The following is a 24,487-nucleotide window of genomic DNA, read 5'->3' as shown; positions in this document are numbered from 1 at the left end:
CATCCCAAGCTCTCTTTTTATTTTGCAACAGGGTCTCACTAAGCTGCTGAAGCTGGCCTCAGACTTGTGATCTTCTGGCCTTCACTTCCAAAGTAACTGGGATTACAGATGTGCAACACTGCATCAAACTTTTTATTTTCTTAACAATGTCTTATTCATAACCAACACTTTTAATAAATTCTAATTTATCATTTTAATTTTATGGATAGTTCTAAAGGTTTGAACTTCCATAATCTCTAAATTTATATCTTTAACCAAATTTAAAAAGTTTTCAGTTACAGTTTCTTTTTTTTAAGTATTTATTGTTTAGTTGTAGGTGGACACAATACCTTTATTTATTTTTATGTAGTGCTGAGGATCAAACCCAGGGCCTCACATGTGCTAGGTGAGCGCTCTACCACTGAGTCACAACCCAGCCCCAGTCACTGTTTCTTTAGTATTTTCTGCCCTGTATTCTTTCTCCTTTCCTGGAAATCCAATTATATAAATGCTAGAATCGTGGCATTGTTCCACAAGTTCCTAAAGCCCTGCTCATTTTTAAAAAACATATTCTCTTTTGCTCAGATTGGATTATTCCTATCTACTTTTAATCACTGATTCTTTCCTGTCATTTCTGTTCTATTTTTGGAACCATGCAGTAAGTTCTTATTTAAGTTATATTGTTCAGATCTAAAATTTGTTTGTTTCTTCTTTATATCTTTTATTTCTTTGATGAATTTGTCTTTCCACTTCAAAAATATTTGCCCTTTATTTGCTATAGCTTTTTTTTGTGGGGGCGGGCACACTCGGGATTGAACCCAGGGGCACTCTGCCACTGAGCTACATTCCCAGCCTTCTTTATTATTAATTTGAGATGGAGTATCACCCTAAGTTGCAGAGGCTGGTCTCGAACTTCAATCCTCCTTCATTAGCCTCCCAAGCTGCTGGCATTACAAGCATTTGCTACTGTGCCTGGCTTATAGCATTTTATAGCTACTTTAATGTCTTTGTCAGATAAGTTCAACAACCACATTATCTTGGCATTTGGAATCTGTTCATCATTTTTCCATGGGTGTAGGAAAATTTTCTGGTTCTTAATATGCTGAGCTATTTTGGATCCTCTCCTGATCTTTCCATTTTAAAGAAAGCTTTGTTAAAATCTCCCACTATAACAATAGAACAATGGATTTGTTAAGCTCTCCCTATATATCAGTAAGTTTTTGTTTATCTATTTCAAGGTTACAAGTTCCTCAGGTGGAGTTATTCAAGTAGGAGTTAAAATGCATTATTATTATTTTTTTTTTAGTACTAGGGTTTGCACCCAAGGGTGCTTTGCCACTGAACCACATTCCCAGCCACCCTCCCCCTTTTTTTGGTACTGGGGATTGAATCCAGGAGCAGTTATCCCCAGCCCTTTTTATTTTTTATTTTGAGACAGGGTCTCGATAAGTTGCTGAGGGCCTCCTAAGTTGCTGAGATTGGCCTTGAACTTGCAATCCTTTTCCTGCCTCAGCCTCCTGAGCTGCTGGGATCACAGGTGTGCACCACCACGCACAGCAGAATGCAATTTTTGAAGGCAAAATCCTGTGGTGGATATGCCTATCCTGTTTTAGGTCCTTCTTTGGCAGAGCTGATGAGCATCAATCATTGACAACTAATGAACAATTTTGCTGATTTTGGTGTAAAACTTTCAAATCTGTAAATTCTTGGGAAGAATTTTCTTTTGGTTCCACTAAAAATAAGAAGAAAGTAGTTGCTGCTCATTGATACTCATGATGTCTACAAAGTGATCTACTTACTGTTCACCAGTTCTCACAAAGGAAGGTCTATGCGAAAACTGTCGGAGCAAAATCCATTAGTATTGTCCGAATGTCTGAGGTCTTTTATATTTAAATTAATTGCAATGAATAAAGCAAGAGATAAAACTCTCTTAAAAAACAGGGTTTCAAATACTGTCCTCAATATTAATAGGATTTTATTTCATCCAGTTTATATAAGCACCAGAGTTTAAATAGCTCCAATGCGTTATGGTTTGAAAAAATGTAATTATGCCAAGTCAACTTGAGGGGAAATCCATGCCAGCCAGGCTAGAGAGGATTACTGCCCAGCTCAGCCGAGGCTTGTCATCAACGCAGGTAATTGCATGGCCAGGTTCACCTTGATGATGGGGGCTCAGGACAGAATCCTTCCTACCAAAAATGACTGGTGGAAGCAGCCCCTATTTTGTTTAGTCAGCATTCAGAATGACAGAGGAGAGAATATTGCTGCATTAATTGGAATGAATTTTTATAGGACTGATTGAAAGTTAAAGAGAAAGACACCAAGCTGTTTCCATGAAGATGGAAGAAAAAAAAAAGGTGAAGTGGAACTCTGTCTGCAGGGCCAAACCCAGAGGCCTGTGGGAAGGGAGCAGGGTCTTTTTCATAGCATTCAGGCAAGGCCTCTCAAAGACCTGGCACAGGGGAGGGTAATGTCTGGGCTCACTGCTGGGCTCAGGGTGTTTCTGCTTGCTCACTAGGTGTATAGCAGAATAGGCTGTGCAGAGAAACTGGAGCACCTTTCCTTCAAGACTAATTTAATATCATGTTTCCTCTACTTAAATTGAAAGTCAGGATTCTCCAACTAAATTCCGGTTAAGCAATGCCAAAACAACACTTTAGCTCAGTTATATGACTCTAGTAACTAAGGGTTAGAGTTGTATCCCAGTAGTAGGGCACTGGCCTAGCTTGTGTGAAGCCCTGGATTCAATCCCCAGTACTGGCACCCCCACAAAGTGAGCTGGGTGTGGTGGCACATGTCTATAATCCCGGTGGCTGAGGAAGCTGAGGCAGGAGGATTGCAAGTTCAAAGCCAGCCTCAGCAATTTAGTGAGGTCCTAAGCAACTTGGTAAGACTCCACCTCAAAATAAAATTTAAAAAGGGCAAGGGGTGTGGTTCAGTGGTTAAGCACCCTTGGGTTCAATCCCTGGTACCAAAAAAAAAAAAAAAATCAATCAATTAATCAATCAATTAATTCATAAACCTAGTAACTATTATATTCAATTAAATAAAATTCCCTGTTTGAAGAAATTAACAAAATTCTACTTGTACTCGCACAGTGTAAGCTCACTTTCCTTTGTGAAAGATGGTGAACATGTGCTGGTGGATTTGCAAATTGGTACAGCCACTCTGGAAAGCAGTGTGGAGATTCCTCAGAAACCTTGGAATGGACCCACCATTTGACCCAGCTATCCCACTCCTCAGCCTATACCCAAAGGACTAAAAATAAGCATACTACAGCGATGCAGTCACTTCAATGTTCGTAGCAGCTCAATTCACCATAGCCAGATTGTGGAACCAACCTAGATGCCCTTCAAAAGATGAATGGATAAAGAAACTGTGGTATATATACACATTGGAATATTATTCAACCATAAAGAAGAATAAAATTGTAGCATTTGCATGTAAATGGATGGAACTGGAGAATATCATGCTAAGTGAGATAAGCCAGTACCCAAATACCAAAGGCCAAATGTTTTCTCTGGTAAGTGGACGATGATATGAGGGGTGGGGGAAGAGAAGAATGAAGGAACTTTGGGTGGTGTAGAGGAAAATGGGGCAGGAGGAGGTGGGGAAAGGAAAGTAGAATGAAACAGACATCACTACCCTATGTACATGTATGATTACATGAATGGTGTGACTCTACATTGTGCACAACCATAGAAATGAAAAGTTGTACCCCACTTGTGTACAATGAATCAAAATGCAGTCTGTAAAAATTTAAAATTAATAAAAAAAATGAATGCACATGTGCCATGGAAGCACAGATGAAGATGACATAACGGGACAGAGATGACAGGAAAAACTACTTGGAGGAGCAAAGCAGAGCAACAGCATAAACAAAGGCCCTGAGGTGACAACCAGCAGGCTAATGTTAGGGTGAGATTAGGGCGATTTGATGTTGCTAGGCTGCAAAACTGAAGCAAGAAGCAGCAAGTTGCATATAGAAATATTTATGAATATGTGTATATACAAATGTTAGTATATAAACACAGATTTTCTAGCTTTATCAGGACCTGGAAGCAAGGACACTCTAACAACAAAGAACATAACCCTGCATGCAGAGCTGGATTTTAATGCCCTTCTCCAATAAAGGAACCGGGCTTCTTGAAGAAATAATGGCTTCTAGGATTGTGAAGGAAATATCCAGATGAACACAGAGCCAGAAAATAAGCAATTACTTGAGAGGGAGGGAGGGAAGGAAGGAAGGAAGGAAGGAAGGAAGGAAGGGAGGGAGGGAGGGAAGGAGGGAGAGAGGGAGGGAGAGAGGGAGGGAGAGAGGGAGGGAGAGAGGGAGGGCGGGCCCACAGGGGTGGGGCATAGTGATGGGGATGTGTTAAAGGGATAGAGGAGACAAGTGAAAGAGATCCAATGGCCAAAGTTAGAATAGTCAGAGCAACAAAATAAGGTTGAATCAAATTATATCCCAAAGTTTAAAAATTATCCATGACATTTCAGTTTGGAGGAGGTCAAGGTGCAGCTCTCTTCAGTCGTCCCAAATCCGGGTTCATCCTACACCAGACACCTCTGCCATGCCGCCCAAGTTCGACCCCAATGACATCAAAGTCGTGTACCTGATGTGCACCAGCAGTGAGGTCGGCACCACATCTGCCCTGGCCCCCAAGATCGGCCCCCAGGTTCTGTCTCCAAAATAGGTTGGTGATGACATTGCCAAAGCAACTGGAGATTGGAAGGGTCTGAGGATTACAGTGAAACTGACCATTCAGACCAGACAGCCCAGATTGAGGTGGTACCTTTGCCTCTGCCCTGATCATAAAATCCCTCAAGGAGCCACCAAGAGACAGAAAGAAACAGAAAAACATTAAACAAAGTGGAAACATCACTTTCGATGAAATTGTCAACATTGCCTGACAATTGGTCATCATCGATCTTTAGCTAGAGAACTTTGTGGAACCATTAAGGAGATTCTGGGGACTGCCCAGTCTGTGAGCTGTAATGTTGATGGCTGCCACCCTTATGACATCATAGATGATATCAACAGTGGTGCAGTGGAGTGCCCAGTTAGTTAAGAAGTACATGGGAAAATATTTTAATAAAGAATCATCTGACAATCAAAAAAAATTATCCATGAGTTCATATTGCTATTAATCAATGAATGGATGAATAAATGAATGAATGGATAGAGAAGAAACAAGCATTCCAAGCAGAACATTCCAAATAATTTATGCAGATATTCCACCCTCATGGAGTGGAGGCTGATTCCCCACTCTTTATATGTGGGCTACATATGGTGACCTGCTTCTGAGTATGCTATAGAAAGGGAGAAGAAGGAGTAACCTTACAGTAGAGAAACCTGGCAAACACTCCCTTAGCGAGGTTCAAGATCAACATTAACAGTGCTGTCCAAATGATAGCTTGTATCATTGATATGACATGATAAAATAGCATGTGGAGGTCTTCCTCAATTTTTGGTAAATCTAAAAATGTGTTAGGTTATTTAATTGTATTATTATTAGTTTATTATTAATAGTCATATTATAATTCATTATTTCTATTTAAAATCAATTGACTAAAACTGTGTGGTATTATATGTAGGTTCCCTACTCTCTTCCATTGTTCAGAGTCTATTCCTCTGTTGTTGGGGGCTGTGCCACGTGGGCTGTGCTGGGATGGTGCCTGGCGGCCAGCTGGACATTCTTTTGATCACATCAGCAGTGAGGAGGTTGATTAACATAAACACACTCAGGTGATTTATCATTGGCCGTGTTCAAATGAGTCCACACACACAACGTGTGCACAGGTGTTCCCGTGTGCTCCTGCTCGGGCCTGCTCATTTTAACCTTTGCTGTGATAGGGCAGCTGGCTCCTCGCCTAATCTCAACTGGCGTGGCCCCACCCTCCACCTCCTGGAGGGAATATAAGCGGGCAGTAGGTAGAAAGAAGCAGAAAGAAGCAGCAGTAAGAAGCAGCAGCTAGCAGAGAGAAGAAGCAGTTAGCAGAGAAAAGAAGCAGCTAGCAGAGAGAAGCAGCAGCTAGCAGAGAGAAGAAGCAGCAAGCAGTAAGCAGCAGGAAGCGGCAGAAGGCAGATCGTAGAGTGGAGAACTGAGAACACACCTTTAGGTCGTAGATCATAGATAGATAGCACCTAGTTCACAGGATGCAGGACGCACCTCTAAGAAGAAGCAGCAGAACTCTAAGAAGAAATAGATCTCTGATAAGCGTAGCAAGCCTCTCTTTCTCTAAAAACTTCCTCTAAAAGCAGTGTCTCTACCTTTAAGCAAAGTCTCTCTTCCTCTAAGCAAAGTCTCTCTTCCTCTCAAAGAAGACTCTTTTCCTCTATAAGCTAGAGAATAAGCAAGCAAGCAAGAAAGCAGCACACTAAAGAGAAAGATAATAGAAGTAGCTCAGTTTCCAGTCCGCCTCCGATAAATACCTGCGCAATTGTTGCTGCAGGCGGTAACAAATATCCGCGAGATTGTTGCCGTGGGCGGTGACACTCTGTCAATGCCACAGTGTTGATCATTGTACCTTTATAATAAGTTGTGAAAGAAAAGTGATCCTTCTCTCTTTATTCTTTTTGAAAATTGTTTTAGCTATTCTTGTTTTTTGCCTTTTCATAAAATTTTAGAAAAATCTTTTCTATTTCTTTTTTAAAAATATTTTTTTGTTGTCAGTGGATCTTTTTTATTTATATATTTTTATGTGGTGTGTGATAAAACCCAGGGCCTCAAACATGCCAGGCAAGCACTCTACCATTCAGCCACAACCCCAGCCCTCATTTCTATTTCTATATCAAACAATTTTAATAGAAATTGAGAAAAATAGCATATCAATTTGGAGAGAACATATTATGCCTATTAATTTAGATCTTCTAAGACTTCTTTCATTATTATTTTATATTCTGAAGTATCCAAGTTCTGTACATGTTCCAACTTACACATAAGAATTTCAATTTTTAGTGTTTGCAAATGGTCTTATTGTTTTGTTTTTGCAGTGCTGGAGGGTCAAACGTAGGGCCTGGCCCATACTAGCCAAGCGCTCTACCATTCATCCCCAGACTCCGGTAACTTATTGTTAAAATTTAATTTCTACATCTTAATGGTAGTATAAAGAAATAAAAGTGATTTTTGTAAGTTTTTGTTGTATTCTGTGCCTTTCTGAACTTACTGATTACTTCCAGGGATTGTTGTGTAGGTCCCTTGGGACTTCCTACACAAATCATCGTAACAACTACAAGTACAGAAAATGTATTTTTCTTTTCTAATTCTTGTGCTTATATTTTATTTTCTGGCATAATTGGCCTGGATAGGTCTATCAGTCTTATGCTGAATAAAGTTGTGAGACCAGACATCCTTGCCTTATTCCTAATCTGGGAGAAAACACTTTGTCTTTCACTATTAAATATGATGTCAGCTGCAGCTTTTTTACATATGTTCTTTATCAAGTTGGGGAAGTTGTCCCCTATTTCCTGTTTGCTGTAAGTTTTTATCATGAATGGATTGAGTTTTGTAGAAAACTTTTCTGCATCAATTGATATGATCATGCGGTTTTTCTTCTTTAGCCTGTTGATGTGATAGATTATATTAATTGATTTTTGAATGTTGAATTAGACTTTCATCCCTGAACCCAACTTCATCATTGTATGTAGTTCTTTTTATATACTGCTGAATTTTATTTGCCAACGTTTTGTTAAGGATTTTTGCATCTCAATTCAACAGGAATATTGGTTTGTAGGGATATCAGTCTATTTCCTGCTTTTTTGTTTCTTTTTTCAGATTGGAAAATTTCTGTTATTCTATGACTCTCTTATTCTGATTAATTCTTCTGTCCTCTTCATTTTGGTGTTGAGACCATCCACACTGAGTATTGTATTCTATTATTGCATTTTCAGTTGTAAAATTTTCACTCATGTCCTTTAGATTTCTCTTTCTTTGCTGAGATTTTCTAGCTTTTCCTGAATAATTCTTTTTTCTTTTGTTTCAAGTGTTCATAGTTGTTCACTGAAGCATTCTTATGATGATTACTTTAAAATAACCCTAACATTTGTGGTATATTAATTTTGGTATCTATTGATTTTCTTTTCTCATTCAAGTTGAAATTTTCTGTGTCTTGGTTTAATGAGTAATTTTCTACTGAAACCATATTTTGGGGGACTACATTATGGGATTCCAGATTTTATTTATCCATTCATTCATTTTTGTTCATAACAGCTTTATTTGTAATAGCCAAAAATTGACACCAGTTTCAATGTCCATCAATAAGTGAGTGGATAAATAAACTATAGTACAGTACACCCAGAGAATAGGATATTACTCAACAATAAAAAGGAATAAGCTATTGATACATACTACAAAATAGATTAATCTCTAAGTATTTATGTTGAATGAAAGTAGATAAGTACACATGGTATGATTCTGCTTAATATAACATTCTTTGAAAATTAAAAATAGTATCTACGGGGGAACTCTTCCTAATTCAACACTGGTAGGCCATCAGACCTACATTAGAAAACAGTTCATTAAAAACAATTAATTATGACATCTCTATGTCTGTATTTTAAATTAAAGTCTTCAGTCTGTGAATCTTTCCTAATATCAGTAATCTGATTTTGCAAACTTCTTCATAATGAAAGAGAAAGAAAAATCTTGATCAAACTTTGGGTTATTCTAGGTTTTATCTCAGCAGGTTTTGGAGAGGATCAAATTAATAACTTACTTAAATGTGTTTTGCTAAATGTCAAAATGCTATATAAATTAAAGCTGTTATTAAATGACTTTAAACATTAAAAAATAGTATCTACTGCCAGACATGGTGGCACATGCCTGTGATCCCTGCGCCTTGGGAGGCTGAGGCAGGAGAATCACAAGTTCAAAGCCAGCCTCAGCAACTTGGTGAGGTCCTAAGCAAATCAGTGAGACCCAGTATCTAAATAAAATACAAATAAAGGGCTGGAGATGCGGCTCAGTGGTTGAGTGCCCCTGGGTTCAACCTCTAGTACACACACACACGCACACACGATATCTACTGACAGTAAGGAGATCAGTTGTTCATTTGGGGTGAGTGGTGAGTATTTTGATTGTCATGTAACACAGTTCAAAAAAGAAACTATATAAAGAATATACACTAAAAATTCTTGCTTCTACCTGTATGAACATTGACACCATTTCCTCCAAAAAGTTATTTTCTTAGTTTCTTATGTATCTAATGTTTCTTTGTACAAATATAAACAAAGATGAAAAATTCTTATATTCCATTCTTATACAAAATGTACTGCACTAAACATAGTGTTTTGTTCCTTTTTCACTTACATACATTTTGGAGAAACTGACATATTAGGACATCATATTTCATAAAGTCGCAGAAAATCTCATTGAGCAGACATATCATTGTTTATTTAACCAAGCTCCTATAGATTATTTCTTATCTTATTATAAACTTTACTGCAATCAATAATATGGGATGTGATTCAGTGGTAGAGCACTTGCCTAGCATGCATGAGGCCCTAGGGTCAATCTCCAGCACCACAAAAACAACAACAATAATAATCTAGCACATACAACATTTCAGACGTGCACAAGTATACCTATAGGATACATCTCCAAAAGTAGAATGACTGGGCTAAAGAACAAATACATTTGTAATAATTTTTGAGGGGAACGGGTACTGGAGATTGAACTCAGAACCACTCAACCCCTGAGCCACATCCCCAGCACTATTTTGTATTTTATTTAGAGACAGTGTCTCACCGAGTTGCTTACCACCTCACTTTTGCTGACGCTGGCTTTAAACTTGGGATCCTCCTGCCTCAGCCTCAGAGCTGCTGGGATTACAGGTATGTACCTCCGCACCTAGGTCTGCATTCATAAACTTTTTTTTTATTGTAAACAAATGGAATACATGTAGTTTCTCTATTTGTACATGGACTAAAGCATACCATTTGTGTAATCATATATTTACATAGGGTAATGTTGTTTGATTCATTCTGCCATATTTCCCCCTTCCTCCCACCCCTCCCACCCCTCTTTTCCCTCTATACAGTCCTTCCTTCCTCCATTCTTGCCACCCTCCTTAACCCTAACCCTAAACCTAACCCTAACCCTAACCCTAACCCTAACCCTAACACTAACCCCTCCCACCCACCATTATATGTCATCATCCACTTATCAGCAAGATCATTCGTCCTCTGGCTTATTGAGATTGGCTTATCTCACTTAGCATGATATTCTCCAATTTCATCCATTTGCCTGCAAATGCCATAATTTTATCATTCTTTATGGCTGAGTAATATTCCATTGTATATACACGCCACAGTTTCTTTATCCATTCATCAATTGAAGGACATCTTAGGTTGGTTCCACAATCTGGATAAGACGAATTGAGCAGCAATGAACATTGATGTGGCTGTATCTCTGTAGTATGCTGATTTTAAGTCCTTTCGGTATAGGCCAAGGAGTGGGATAGCTGGGTCAAATGGTGGTTCCATTCCAAGCTTTCTGAGGAATCTCCATACTGCTTTCCAGAGTGGCTGCACTAATTTGCAACCCCACCAGCAATGTATGAGTGTGCCTTTTTCCCCACATCCTCCCGAACACCTATTGTTGCTTGTGTTCTTGATAATCGCCATTCTAATTAGGGTGAGATGGAATCTTAGGGTAGTTTTGATTTGCATTTCTCTTATTACTAGAGATCTTGAACATTTTTTCATATATATGTTGATTGATTGTACATTGCTTGTTGTTGAAGTGTCTGTTCATTTCCTTAGCCCATTTGTTGATTGGATTATTTGTATTCTAGGTGTAGAGTTTTTTGAGTTCTTTATATAAATTAGCACTCTATCTGAAGTATGAGTGGCAAAGATTTTCTCCCACTCTGTAGGCTCTCTCTTCACATTACTGATAATTTCCTTTGCTGAGAGAAAGCTTTTTAGTTTGAATCTATCCCAGTTGTTGATTCTTGCTTTTATTTCTTGTGCTATGGGAGTCCTGTTAAGGAAGTCTCATCCTAAGCCAACAAGTTGAAGATTTGGACCTACTTTTTCTTCTATAATCTGCAGGGACTCTGGTATGATTCCGAGGTTCTTGATCCATTTTGAGTTGAGTTTTGTGCAGGGTGAGAGATAGGGGTTTAATTTCATTCTGTTCCATATGGTTTTCCAGTTTTCCCAGCACCATTTGTTGAAGAGGCTATCTTTTCTCCATTGCATATTTTTGGAACCTTTGTCTAGTATGAGAAAATTGTATTTATTTGGGTTTGTGTCCATGTCCTCTATTCTGTACCATTGATCTACCTGTCTATTTTGGTACCAATACCATGCCGTTTTTGTTACTATTGCTTTGTAGTAGAGTTGAAGATCTGGTATTGTGATATCCCCTGCTTCGCTCTTTCTGCTAAGGATTTCTTTAGGTATTCTGGGATACTTATTCTTCCAGATGAATTTCATAATTTCTTGCTCTATATCTGTAAGGTAAGTCATTGGGATTTTAATTGGAATTGCATTGAATCTTTATAGCACTTTTGGTAGTATGACCATTTTGACAATATTAATTCTGCCTATCCAAGAACATGGGAGATCTTTCCATCTTCTGAGGTTTTCTTTAATTTCTTTCTTTAGTGTTCTGCAGTTCTCATTGTAGAGGTCTTTCACCTCCTTTGTGAGAATGATTCCCAAGTATTTTATTTTTTTTGAGGTTATTGTGAATGGGGTAGTTTTCCTAACTTCTCTTTCTGAAGATTCATCACTTATGTATAAAAATGCATTGGATTTATGAGCATTGATCTTGTAACCTGCTACTTTATTGAATTCACTTATGAGTTCTAAAAGCTTTCTGGTAGAATTTCCAGGTTCCTCTAAATATATAATCATGTCATCAGCGAACAGGGATAGTTTGAGTTCTTCTTTTCCTATTCATACCCCTTTAATTTCTTTGGTTTGTCTAATTGCTCTGGCTAGAGTTTCAAGGATGATGTTGAATAGAAGTGGTGAAAGAGGGCATCCCTGCCTTGTTCCTGTTTTTAGGGGGAATGCTTTCAGTTTTTCACCATTTAGAATGATCTTGGCCATGGGCTTAGTGTAGATGGCCTTTACAATGTTAAGGAATGTTCCCACTATCCCTACTTTTTCTAATGTTTTGAGCATGAAGGGATGCTGTATTTTATTGAATGATTTTTCTGCACCTATCGCAATAATCATGTGATTCTTGACTTTAAGTCTGTTGATATGGTGAATGACATTTATTGATTTCTGGATGTTGAACCAACCTTGCATCCCTGGGATAAAACCCACTTGATCGTGGTGCACTATCTTTTTAATATATTTTTGTATGTGATTTGCTAAAATTTTGTTTAGAATTTTTGCGTCGATGTTCATTAAGGATATTGGTCTGAAATTTTCTTTCCTCGATGTGTCTCTGTCTGGTTTAGGTATCAGGGTGATATTGGCTTCATAGAACGAGTTTGGGAGGGTTCCCTCCTCTTCTATTTCATGGAATACTTTGAGGAGTATCGGCATGGGAACTCAGCTGAAAACCCATCTGGTCCCGGACTTTACTTTGTTGGTAGGCTTTTGATGACTTCTTCTATTTCATTGCTTGAAATTGATCTATTTAAGTTGTGTACATCCTCCTCATTCAGTTTAGGTAATTCATATGTCTCTAGAAACTTGTTGATGTCTTTGAGGTTTTCTGATTTTTGGACTATAGATTTTCAAAATAACTTCTAATTATGTTTTCTATTTCACTCGTGTCTGTTGTGATATTTCCTTGTTCATTCCGAATTTTAGTAATTTGAGTTTTCTCCCTCTTTTTCTTTGTTAGTGTGGCTAAGGGTTTATCAATTTTATTTATTTTTTCAAAGAACCAACTATTTATTTTGTTAATTTTTCCAATTGTTTCTTTTGTTTCAATTTCGTTGATTTCGGCTCTGATTTTAACTACTTCCTGTCTTCTACTACTTTTGGTGTTGATCTGCTCTTCTTTTTCTAGGGCTTTGAGCTGTAATGTTAAGTCATTTATTTGTTGATTTTTCTTCTTTTGTTGAATGCGCTCCATGAAATAAATCTTCCTCTAAGTACTGCTTTCATAATGTCCCAGAGATTTTGATATGATGTGTCTTATTCTCATTTACATCTAAGAACTTTTTTATTTCCCTCCTGATGTCTTCTGTTATCCATTCATCATATAATAGCGTATTATTTAATCTCCAGGTATTGGAGAAGTTTCTGTTTTTTATTCTGTCATTTATTTCTAATTTCAATCCATTATGATCTGATAGAATACAAGGTAGTATCTCTATCTTCTTGTATTTGCTAACAGTAGCTTTGTGGCATAAAATATGGTCTATTTTAGAGAAGGATCATGTGCTGCTGAGAAGAAAGTGTATTCGTTCTTTGTTGGATGGTATATTCTATATATGTCGGTTAAGTCTAAATTGTTGATTGTGTTATTGAGATCTATGGTTTCTTTATTCATTTCTGTTTGGAAGATCTATCTTGTGGTGAGAGAGCTGTGTTAAAATCACCTAGTATTATTGTGTTGTGGTCTATTTGATTTCTGGAATTAAGAAGGAGTTGTTTGACGTACATGGATGAGCCAATGTTTGGGGCATAGATATTTATGATTGTTATGTCTTGCTGATTTATGGTTCCCTTAAGCAGCATGTAATGTCCTTCTTTATCCCTTCTGACTAGTTTTGGCTTGAAGGCCACATTATCTGAAATGAGGATGGATACTCCAGCTTTTTTGCTGTGTCCGTGTGCATGGTATGTTTTTTCCCATCCTTTCACCTTTAGTCTATGGGTGTCTCCTTCTATGAGATGAGTCTCTTGCAGGCAGCATATTGTTGGATTTTTCTTTTTAATCCAATCTGCCAGTCTATGTCTTTTGATTGATGAGTTCAAGCCATTAACATTCAGGGTTATTATTGTGATGTGATTTGTATTCCCAGTCATTTGACTCATTTTTGTTTGTTGACATGATTTGGTTTCTCCTTTATTTGGCTATTCCTTTAGGCTAGTTCCTCCCGTTGCTGATTTGCATTGTTGTTTTTCATCTCTTTCTCATGGAATATTTTGCTGAGAATGTTCTGTAGTGCTGGCTTTCTTTTTGTAAATTCTTTTAGCTTTTGTTTATCATGGAAGGATTTTATTTCGTCGTTGAATCTGAAAGTAAGTTTTGCTGGGTATAAGATTCTTGGTTGGCATCCATTTTCTTTCAGGGCTTGGTAAATGTTGTTCCAGGCCCTTCTAGCTTTTAGGGTCTGGATTGAAAAATCTGCTGATATTCTTATTGGTTTCCCCCTCAATGTAATTTGATTCTTTTCTCTCGCGGCCTTTAAAATTCTGTCTTTATTTTGTATGTTATATATTTTCATTATAATGTGCCTTGGTGTGGGTCTGTTGTAATTTTGTATGTTTGGAGTCCTATAAGCCTCTTGTACCTGGTTTTCCATTTCATTCTCCAGATTTGGGAAATTTTCTGATATTATTTCATTGAATAGATTGTTCATTCCTTTGGTTTGTTTCTCTAAGCCTTCCTGAATCCCAATAATTCTTAAATTTGGCCTTTTCATGATATCCCAAAATTCTAGTAGATTCTGTTCATGATTTCTTACCATCTTCTCTGTTTGGCCAACTTTGTTTTCAAGATTAAATAATTTGTCTTCAATGTCTGAGGTTCTGTCTTCCAGGTGTTCTATCCTATTGGTTATGCTTTCTATGGAGTTTTTAACTTGGTTTATTGTTTCCTTCATTTCAAGTATTTCAGTTTGTTTTTTTTTTTTTTTCAGTATCTCTCTTTATTGAAATGATCTCTTGCTTCCCGTATTTGGTCTTTTAACTGTTGATTGGTGTGATCATTTAATGCCTGCATTTGCTCTTTCATCTCCTCCTTCAATGCCTGCATTTGCTCTTTCATCTCCTCATTTGTTTCCCTGATTGTTTTAATTATGTACATTCTGAACTCCCTTTCTGACATTTCTTCTGCTGTGCTGTCATTGGGTTTTATTGATGTAGGATCTAGGTTTGTTTGGGACATTTTCTTCCCTTGTTTTCTCATATTGGTCAGCTGTCAGTGGGACCCTGAGATATTGCAGATTTCCTCTATTGGCTTATAGGGTCCCTGTAGATTTCCAGTGTATCACCTCCCAGCCTTTAGTAGCCTGAAGTCTTGGAGGAACTTGATAATGCAGTGCTTCCAAAGAAAGCTGCTCCTAGCCTGCTACTAGTTCCAGGGCTGGGGGCTGGCTCTGTGCGGAAAGGCTCTTACTGGGCGAGTCTGCTCCGAGGAGCTGGCTATAGATTGCATCTGCCCTGGAGGGAGCAAGGCTGCCTGGGGAAGTGTCTGGATGCCCTGCCCTGGTCCCAGAAACCGCCTGCGGGACAGGGCCGACTGCTGGGTCCGGGGCTTGGAGCTGGCTCTGTGCAGAAAGGCTCTCACAAGGCAGGCCTGCTCCAAGAAGCTGGCTGTGGATCGAGCCTGCCGCCAGAGGGAGCAGGGCTGCTTGGGGAAGACTCTCACTGCCCTGTCCTGCTTCGAGAAGCTGCCCCTGTCCGGGCCTGCCGCCCGGGCTGAGCTTCACCTGGTGGGAGAGACTCACCCTGGGGCTCTATGTTAGTCCGAGTCTCTCATTGCCTCCCCTTCTTGAATCCTCAGTTCTGGAGTGACGGGAGATGCAGTCACCCTCTAGTCCACCATCTTGGATCCCCTCATAATCTTGATAAAGATTACCAAATCAGGGCTGGGGATATAGCTCAGTTGGTAGAGTGCTTGCCTTGCATGCACAAAGCCCTGGGTTCAATCCCCAGCACCACACACACAAAAAAAAGATTATCAAATCACCCTCCATACAAGTTGGACCATTGTTCACTCCACCCGTATAAGAAAGGTCATTTCTGGCAGCCGTAACAACAGAACTGCTATGGTCTAGCATCTGAATTTTTGCTTATCTACAGGTAGGAAAGAGTTCTCTCAATGTACTTTAAATTGGTATTTTTCTTATTATGAGTGAAGTTGACATCTTTTTACATGTTAAAATGCATGTATCTATCTGTGTTTCATTTATTCCTGTCCTTTTCACAATTTTTCTCTTGTAATGTTAGTCTTTTCTTGATTTCTAGGTGTTCTTTGTATATTAAAGAAATTCACCTTTGTCTACGAGTTGCAAGTATGTTTTCCCAGTTTGTCACTTATCTTTTTGTTTTTGGTTTTGTTGGAGTTTTCCAGTCAGCTCGCTCTTTCAGAAACTAATACCTATCTTTAGCTATAGGTCCTGTTCTTCTCTGGGGTGGTAGATCCCAAATTTCTTCTATAACTCCAGATCACCTTTTGCCACCAGGGTAATGATATCATTCATTTGATTCTGTTCCACTGTCCAGAGTGGCAGGAGCACATTTCCTATGATATTTAGGATATCCTCTCCAAAACAGAGCACATGCGCTAAGATGTCACCCCTGTAGTAACTGAATATGTGGGCCAGTTTGTTAAGATCATGTTCTGATTTACGGGTCAGGCTGACTCTGTCCATTAATCTCGTAAACCCTGTCACCTGGATGTCTAGGAGGATGCCCTAGGCCAAGACTAGCACAGGTTTTGATCCCCAGAGCTTCCTGAAGACCAAGCAGGTCGAGAAGCAGCACCACCAATCAGGCCTCCAATAAGCCACAGAGGCAGCACTACTGCCTGCCCACAAGACACCATGGCAGCCTCGATATCTTATTTTCATCCTGTTTTAGCCTCCTCTAATACCACTCTAGTGGGTCAAGGAGCACATGTCCATCACTATGAGGCAGAGGTGGAATTTTATGCTCCCCACTCAGTCTCCATTGATGGCCTGAATGGGAGATCCTTCCTCAGTACTGCTGGTAGGAATAGGGATTCAGGTTCCCACTAGGCTTTTGCTAATGGCTTCACATTTCATGGATTCTGGCTGGGAGAAACAGGTCTGCCTCCTTACTGCTACCCCGGAAGCTTCCCCTTGCCATATAGGTGGGAGAGTGGTCTTGTGATGCTGGATGGTAAATTTCCTGACTTTCCACTAGGTCTCCTCTAACACCAACTAGCAGAGAGGAAAACACCTCGTTACTGTTGGGTGGGGATGGAAGTCCCAGCATCCCACGCACTCTCCATTAATGCTGTAGGGGAATGGGGTATTGATACCTCCTGGAAGGGATGAAGGTCCGCACTTCTCTGACACCACTCTGGAGGAAGATAGGGATTAGGGTACTTTGTTACAGTGAGGATGGACATTGAGGCTCCTCACTTGGCCTCTGCTGACAAGGTGGGCTGAGGCTGCAGTATTTTCTATGGTATTTGACTGAAGAAGAAGAGTTATTGTCTCAAAGTTTTCTGTCTTGCTCAGCTATCCCTTTCCTGGACCTTGGGCCAGAGATAGCAGGACTTTTGTTTGAGTCTACTGACTTTTTTGATTTGCTCTTTTCTTCTGCTCCAAGTCTGGGGTGTATGTGTCAAAAAGAAAATCAATGGGCTCTGGTTATGGCTCAGTGGTAGAGCGCTTGCTTCGCATGTGTGAGGCACTGAGTTTGATTCTCGGCACCACATAAAAATAAATAAATAAAATCAAGTTATAAGAAAAGAAAAAGAAAATCCGGAGAACTAACCACCATGTAGTTTCTTAGATCCCGAGGACCCCGGTCAGAGTGCCTTCTGCTCTATACTTTATGTGTGTTTTATAACCAATTTCCAGGGATTTAGCTCAGCAGGAAGAATAGAGAAAAGTACACCCATTCCACCTTCCTGGAAGCAGATGTCTCCCTCAGTGGTTTTGAGAAGAGTAACAATGTCACAGTAAAGAACTTGCTGGACAGCAAGAATCATGATTAGGAGATCAGGCAGAGATGGGGGTCATTAGCCATATGAATTAGAGACCTGGAAATGAGGCAGGTCTCTTCCCCTTTCCTCTGAGTCATAGGTGATCAGGGGTGTCATGGAGACATTGTTTCTTCTGTTACCCCACCCTATGGTCCCCACGATACCTAGGGTATGGCCTAGGAATGTGGATTTTACAGAAGCTTCCCACATGATTCCAATGCACAGCCAATGGTACTCAGTATTCCAAACTAAGGAAGTAACTCTTACTGTCTCTCACCTCTGGATGTCGTTAAAATCACCTGAGAAGCTTTTGGAAAAGCCTGAGGCCCAGGATCCAATCCAGATCAATCGGATCAAATTTTCTGGGGGACAGGCCAGCCCTCATTTGGCTCACTGGTAGAATGGGCACAGTGATGGTATCTACCCCATAAGAGTGGTGATAAGATCAAAAGAGATGGTGTGTGTAAACCACCTGTCATTTACTGGGTGCTCAATGACCAATCGTTTTTTCTATAACATCCCTCATAATTCTAATATTCAGCCAGGACTGATTACCATGGTGGACAATTGGCAGGGAAAGTTAGAGTCTAGTAGGCAAAAGAGGGTGAGATTTAGGAAAAGGTTTCTGGGGCATGCAGTGCTTGGCTCCAAAATGAAAAAGGCTAGCTGAGGCCATATGCATTCCGGTTCCAATCACTTCTTATATCTGTGCAAGCTCACAGAGCTTCTGCACCTTTTTTATGCAATGGCACCTCACTAACAAATGGGAGCGTGAGGATTCTGTGTTGAAAATCAGGTTTTTTTCTCCACCTTTTACCATACCACACTAAATTCTTCTATTATTGTTTTTGGTTTTCAGCACAGGAAGAATCTCCCTTGAGGACTCTGGTCAATAGATAGGTCAGCCTAATTTCTACAATGTTCTTTAAGGCCTGAAGACAAAAAGAACAAATAGCTAAGTTTGTTTTGCCCTTATCAAGACTCAGATACAAGGCCTGTCTGTGACAGGCTACATGAAAATAGTTATCTTTGCAAAGAAGAGGAAGCAGAGACTTGAGTTCCGCAGAGGGAAATTTTACTGCTAGAGATGGAGTGGTGGAGAATCAAGAAGAAAAAGCTCAAGTTTCCAGCTATGCAGGCTACATAAGATAGATGTGATGTGCCAAGCACACAGTAGGTCTTTGGAAAATGGAAACCGTCATTATGTTTGACAATGCGGGCTGAGGGGTGAGGGAGGAGGGGGCAGGGATGCTAAGGAAGGCCGAGACACTCCTGAATTCAGATCCCACTTCCCACCAATGCCTCACACATATGATTTCTGACAGAAAGCCGCCTAACTTCCGCAAGCCTCAGCTAGCTCATCTGCAAAATGGGCACACTAATGGTACCTACCTCATTAGGGTTATGGTGAAGATCAAATGAGATAATGTATGCAAATCATCTGTCATTTACTGGGTGCTCAATAAATGACAGTTATTTTGATTACCCTCTCAAGGTGAAACAATTTCCAGCCAAAGCATTAATATCAGTGATTCCTTTTATTTGATGAACCAATCTGCATCTGATTAACTCTTTACAAGTATCTCTTGGGGTAGAATTGTAATGTGTCCTTCACTTTCTCTCACGAGGAAGATTTGGCTGGAATTCTGTGCTGAGGAAATTAATGGCCTCTGCGAATTGATTTGCATAAGTACTTCTGCTATCACAGTGACATTAAGGAATGCATCGTGATCTGGTCCTGTCTGCATGGAAACAGAACTGCAGGGGTGGAAAGACACTGCAGGTCTGATGAGTTGCTCCCAGCCCTTTTCCCCACAAGCTCTCTGCCTGCCTGATTTTGCTGAGATAGGCTAGAAAGCTTCTGGCAGCAAAGTGGCCCTGGAGGAACAGCACTTAAGGAAAGCCTTCCAGTTCCTGCATGACAGAACTGCTGCCTGAGGACAGGAGATAAAAATCCAGCTTCTCAAGGCACCCTGTACATGCTGCCTCCAGGTTCTGTTCCTGGGACCGTCTACCCGTAAGACAGAGCCATCCACATTCCATTGGCCAGGTCCAAACAGGAGATACCTGTGATGTTGGCTGCATCCCCAGTCCATTTTTCACTGTCTCTATAAAGGGCAAAGGTCAGGCCTAGCCTCAACCTGCAGTAGCCTAGAGGCACACACACTAATCAAAGTCTAGTGGCATTGTTGCTAAGAGATCTATGCTGAACCCGGACCCATTCTGCCACTTCCTGGCTGTGTGACCTTGGTAAATCTCTCAACTTCTCTGTTCTCAAACACCTTCATTTGTAAAAATGGAAGAAGTAAGAGTGCCTCTTCATAGCTCTGAAGTTTAAATAGGAGAATGCTAGGAAATATTGAATGCCACAGAAGCTCTCTCAGCAACTGGTAGCTATTGTGGTGATTATTAGGTTGCATTAAGATCAAACGGTTAACCAGGCATGGTGCTGCACATCTGTAATCCCAACAGCTGGGGAGGCTGAGGCAGGAGGAACATGAGCTTAAAGCCAGCCTCAGCAACTTAGTGAGGCCCTAAGCAACTTTGTGAGACCCAGTCTCTAAATAAAATATTTAAAAAGGGTGGGATGTGGCTCAGTGGTTGAGTGCCCCTGGGTTCAATCCCCAGTACCCACTCCCCCAAATCAAATGAATATATTTAAAGCATTTCCCTACTTGTTGGGGTTCTGGCTTCAAAGGTAAATCTACTCAAATATTTTCAGCGTTCAAAGTATTTCACAATTTGGGTCAACAAATCACTGAAAACAAATTGAAGGGTTATCTTCAATTTGTTTTTTACAAAAGTGAATGCTACAATGTTGGAGAAAATACACTCTGGTATATTGCTGGTAGGAACTTGACTTGTTACAACCAGTCTGCAGTGGAATCTGGCATTATCTACTAAAATTAAATATATAGATACACTTCAACCCAGCAGTGCCACTCTGGGGAATCTATTTCACAGAACTAAAAGCACTGGAAATGGAAAGTATGTTTGTGAGGACGAGTAAGGCTGAGTGGATCGTACATCCAAACCAGGACCTTTCATGTCACTATTTAAAGGAATGAGGTGGTTTCCATGGTGTATTGTTCAGTGAGAAAAGCAAGAAGTGGTAGTACACATACTCAGATGCCCTGTTGTAAAATCAAATAATCAAAACATCCCTTTTGTCTGTGTAATCCATATGTTCTATATAATTATGCAGACGTGGAGGGAGGTATGGAAAGATACATATGAGTTAGGCACAGTGGTGCCCACCTGTAATCCCAGTGGTTTGGGAGGCTGAGGCAGGAGGACCAGGAGTTCAAAGCCAACCTCAGCAATTTAGCAAGGACAGCAACTCAGTGAGACCCTGTATCTAATAAAATACACAAAAAAAGATCTAGGGAGGTGGTTTAGTGGTTAAGTGGCCCTGAGTTCAATTCTCAGTACAAAAAAAAAAAGAAGAAGAAGAAGAAGAATTGGTAACAGCAGTATTCTTAAGGAAGGAAACTGCATTGGGAGCTATGATTGGTGGCCTTTGAATTTTGTCCCACATATATGCATGTGTTACCACGCCAGAGTAAGAAATAAAATTGAATTTAAGCATTGTATCTCAAGAACTACAAACTCTCTCAGAGGTCAATGATTTACCATGTTTCCTCAGTAGGGTCCACCAGCTTTCTCTCAACTTCCAGAACATTCCTTCCTTTCTGGTTCCAAGTCCTGAGCTTGGGCAGACTCCTCTGCCCAGAAAAACTCCCTTCCACACAATCAGCTGTTACATATTCTTCTGATCTTGGCCCAAACATTGTATTCTCACACTCATGATTAACAAAAGCCCCTGATGTACCTGACAAAACTCAACCTGACACCATGTGTCATGCAGTTTCCCCCTGGGGGTGGGGGTACTGCCACTTGGGTTTGAGAAGACTTAGTTCAATTCTGATCAGTTCCATCAGAACCACAGGAAAGCCCAGAAGCTGCAGAAGCAACTATGTCCTCGTTCATGTCCTCGTTTAGCAGATATTTAATAAACAGCTATCAGGTATCAGGCATTGTGCTGAGCCTTGGAGAAATAAGGTAAGGGTAAGCAGAAATTGAGGTACCCCTGATCTTGTGGTGCTCACAATATAGTGGGAGAGACAGGCATGAAATTAGCTAAAAAAATAATAAATAAAATAATTACAAGTTACTCAGCTGCAAGAAGGTATAGTGCAGAGAGCTATCACAACAATACATTAAACTAATGTGTCTTGCTCTTATGTGTGCTATGTTTTTGAAGGTAGATGGAAGCAGCTATGATCAATTCACTTAAAGTGCTGCTGAATTCACAGCTACTTTTTGCCCATGTATATTTTTCCAGTCACCATTTTCTAATAGCACAACTATGAACAATGTGGCAAGTGTGAGGGTGGAACAGGAAGGGGTCCCTTGTGGAAACTGAAGAATATTAAAAGGGGGTCTTCTACCCTTGTCCATACTTAGAAACCTTGGGCTTTCTAAGTGATATTGGATTGCTCTGCCACACACCCAAAATAGATTTGAAAGTGATTGTCAATAGGTTTTTACATTTTTCTTTATCAATGGTTCCCCAAGATTAGATGTTTGACTTGTGCAGCAAAAAAAAAAAAAAAAAGATTTTTATTTTAAAAGGAGTCTTCATACTCAAAACAATTCTGAACCACTAGTGTAATAAAGCTCTGGAGCCATAATGCATTTTCATATTCTAAGGACTGCAAGCTCACTGCCCTGCTCCCATCTCTCAGCTCCCAAAGACAGCTAGGAGCAAGATGAAGGGACACTCGCTTCCCCGCCATGCACAGTGTTGGCCTGATCAATAGACAGCAGTGTCCTACTGTAGAAGGGGGAGAAGAAGCTGCCCCCACATTTCAGCCTGGGGAATAGGGACCCTAGGACTAACAACTATGTGTTTGGTCCAAAACTGACTTTAAGGAGATCCAGAAGGAATGCCACATATAGTAGGTGACCTCGGACAGTCCACAACCCAGCTGGAAGTCAGGACCTGCTTGCAGGAAAACTTTAGGACTGGGGTACCTTATTTAACTAGACTTGTAGTGGAAAGAAAACTTCCATATAAATCAATTGTCCCTTTTTTTTTTTCCAGCTGGAACCATGGAGGGTGCCAAAGAGAAGAAAAAGAAGATTCCTGCTGTGCCAGAAACCCTTAAGAAAAAGCGAAGGAATTATGCAGAGCTGAAGGTAAAGCGCCTGAGGAAGAAGTTTGCCCAAAAGATGCTTCGAAAGGCAGAGAGGAAGCTTATCTATGAAAAAAAACAAGCATTACCACAAGGAATACAGGCAGCTGCACAAAAGGGAGGTTCGAATAGCTAGGATGGCAAGAAAAGCTGGCAACATCTATGAAACTGCAGAACCCAAACTGGCATTTGTCATCAAGTCAGGGGTATCAGTAGTGTGAGCCCAAAGGTTCGTAAGGTGTTACAACTTCTTCGCCTTCACCAGATCTCCTTCAACAAGGCATCGATGAACATGCTGAGGATCATGGGACCATACATTGCATGGGGGTACCCAAACCTGAAGTCAGTGAATGAACTCATCTACAAGCGTGGCTATGGCAAAATCAATGAGAAACGAATCGCCTTGACAGATAACACTTTGATTGCACGATCTCTTGGTAAATATGGCGTCATCTGCATGGAGGATCTGATTTGTGAGCTCTACACTATTGGAAAACGTTTTAAAGAAGCAAATAACTTCCTGTGGTCCTTCAAATTATCTTCTCCAAGAGGTGGAATGAAGAAAAAGACAACCCATTTTGTAGAAAGTGGAGATGCTGGCAGCAGGGAAGACCAGATCAATAGGCTTATTAAAAGGATGAACTAAGGTATCTACCATCATATTTTTGTAATCCAGTCAGCTAATAAAACAGTGCCTGCTCTCAATGTAAAAAAAAAAAAAATTAATTGTCCAAGTATGATATTTTCTGTTTAATGTTTGAACCCTGTTTATTTGGGTTATTCTCACTGGAAAATCTTCCAAATGTATTATAAATTCATCTTAGTCAATGGAACATTCTGAGCATAATTTAACCTTTTCCTGATGACTCAGGGTCATCAATATGAATATCCTTTATTGTACCTCGTCTGCTTTTGCATTATTCTGAATTCTCTTTCTTTCCACATCTGGCTGTCAGCTGTCACAGCTCACCCACAGTTAATGAGCCTGCCTCCTCCAACCCTCTCGGTGCTCGGCTAATCATTGATAAGAACAGCAAAACCTGCATTGATCCCCTGCAACATGGCAGGCCCTGTGCTAAGTACTTTGCATGGATTAATTAATTAAATCCTCAGACCGACCCTTGAGGCAGATACAATTATTATCCCCAAATTGCACATGAGGTAACCAAGGCCCAGAAGGGTCAAGTAATTTGCCTGATATTACACAGCAAGTGTGTAGCATAACTAGGATTTGAACCTTGATCCGCCAGCCTTGAGATTTCAAGTTCTTTTTTGCCATCACACCTGTGTCTTCAAGCCCTTTTGGCAGTTAGACAGAATCAGAAACATATTTTATCACCATCTAGTAGACACATACACACAAAATGTGATGAAAACTTCTAACAATACATGGATTACATAAAACACTCTCTGATATTCTATTCTACTCCATGAGCACCATTGTCACCACCATAACCATCATCATTATTGTTACTAACATTGGTCATG

At 40.0% G+C, this 24,487-nt stretch overlaps 2 pseudogenes; both read left to right on the top strand.

The window, feature by feature from the left end:
* The first annotated feature begins 4,535 nt into the window (after positions 1 to 4,535).
* On the top strand, positions 4,536 to 5,048 carry LOC124972318 (60S ribosomal protein L12-like; annotated as a pseudogene).
* Positions 4,579 to 23,645, top strand: LOC124972317 (60S ribosomal protein L7-like; annotated as a pseudogene).
* Positions 23,646 to 24,487: the final 842 nt, after the last annotated feature.

The sequence above is a fragment of the Sciurus carolinensis genome, chromosome X (genome assembly GCF_902686445.1).
Source record: "Sciurus carolinensis chromosome X, mSciCar1.2, whole genome shotgun sequence".
NCBI classification, from domain to species: domain Eukaryota; kingdom Metazoa; phylum Chordata; class Mammalia; order Rodentia; family Sciuridae; genus Sciurus; species Sciurus carolinensis.
Note: the sequence above shows the minus strand (reverse complement) of the source record. Positions and strands in the feature narration are given on the sequence as shown.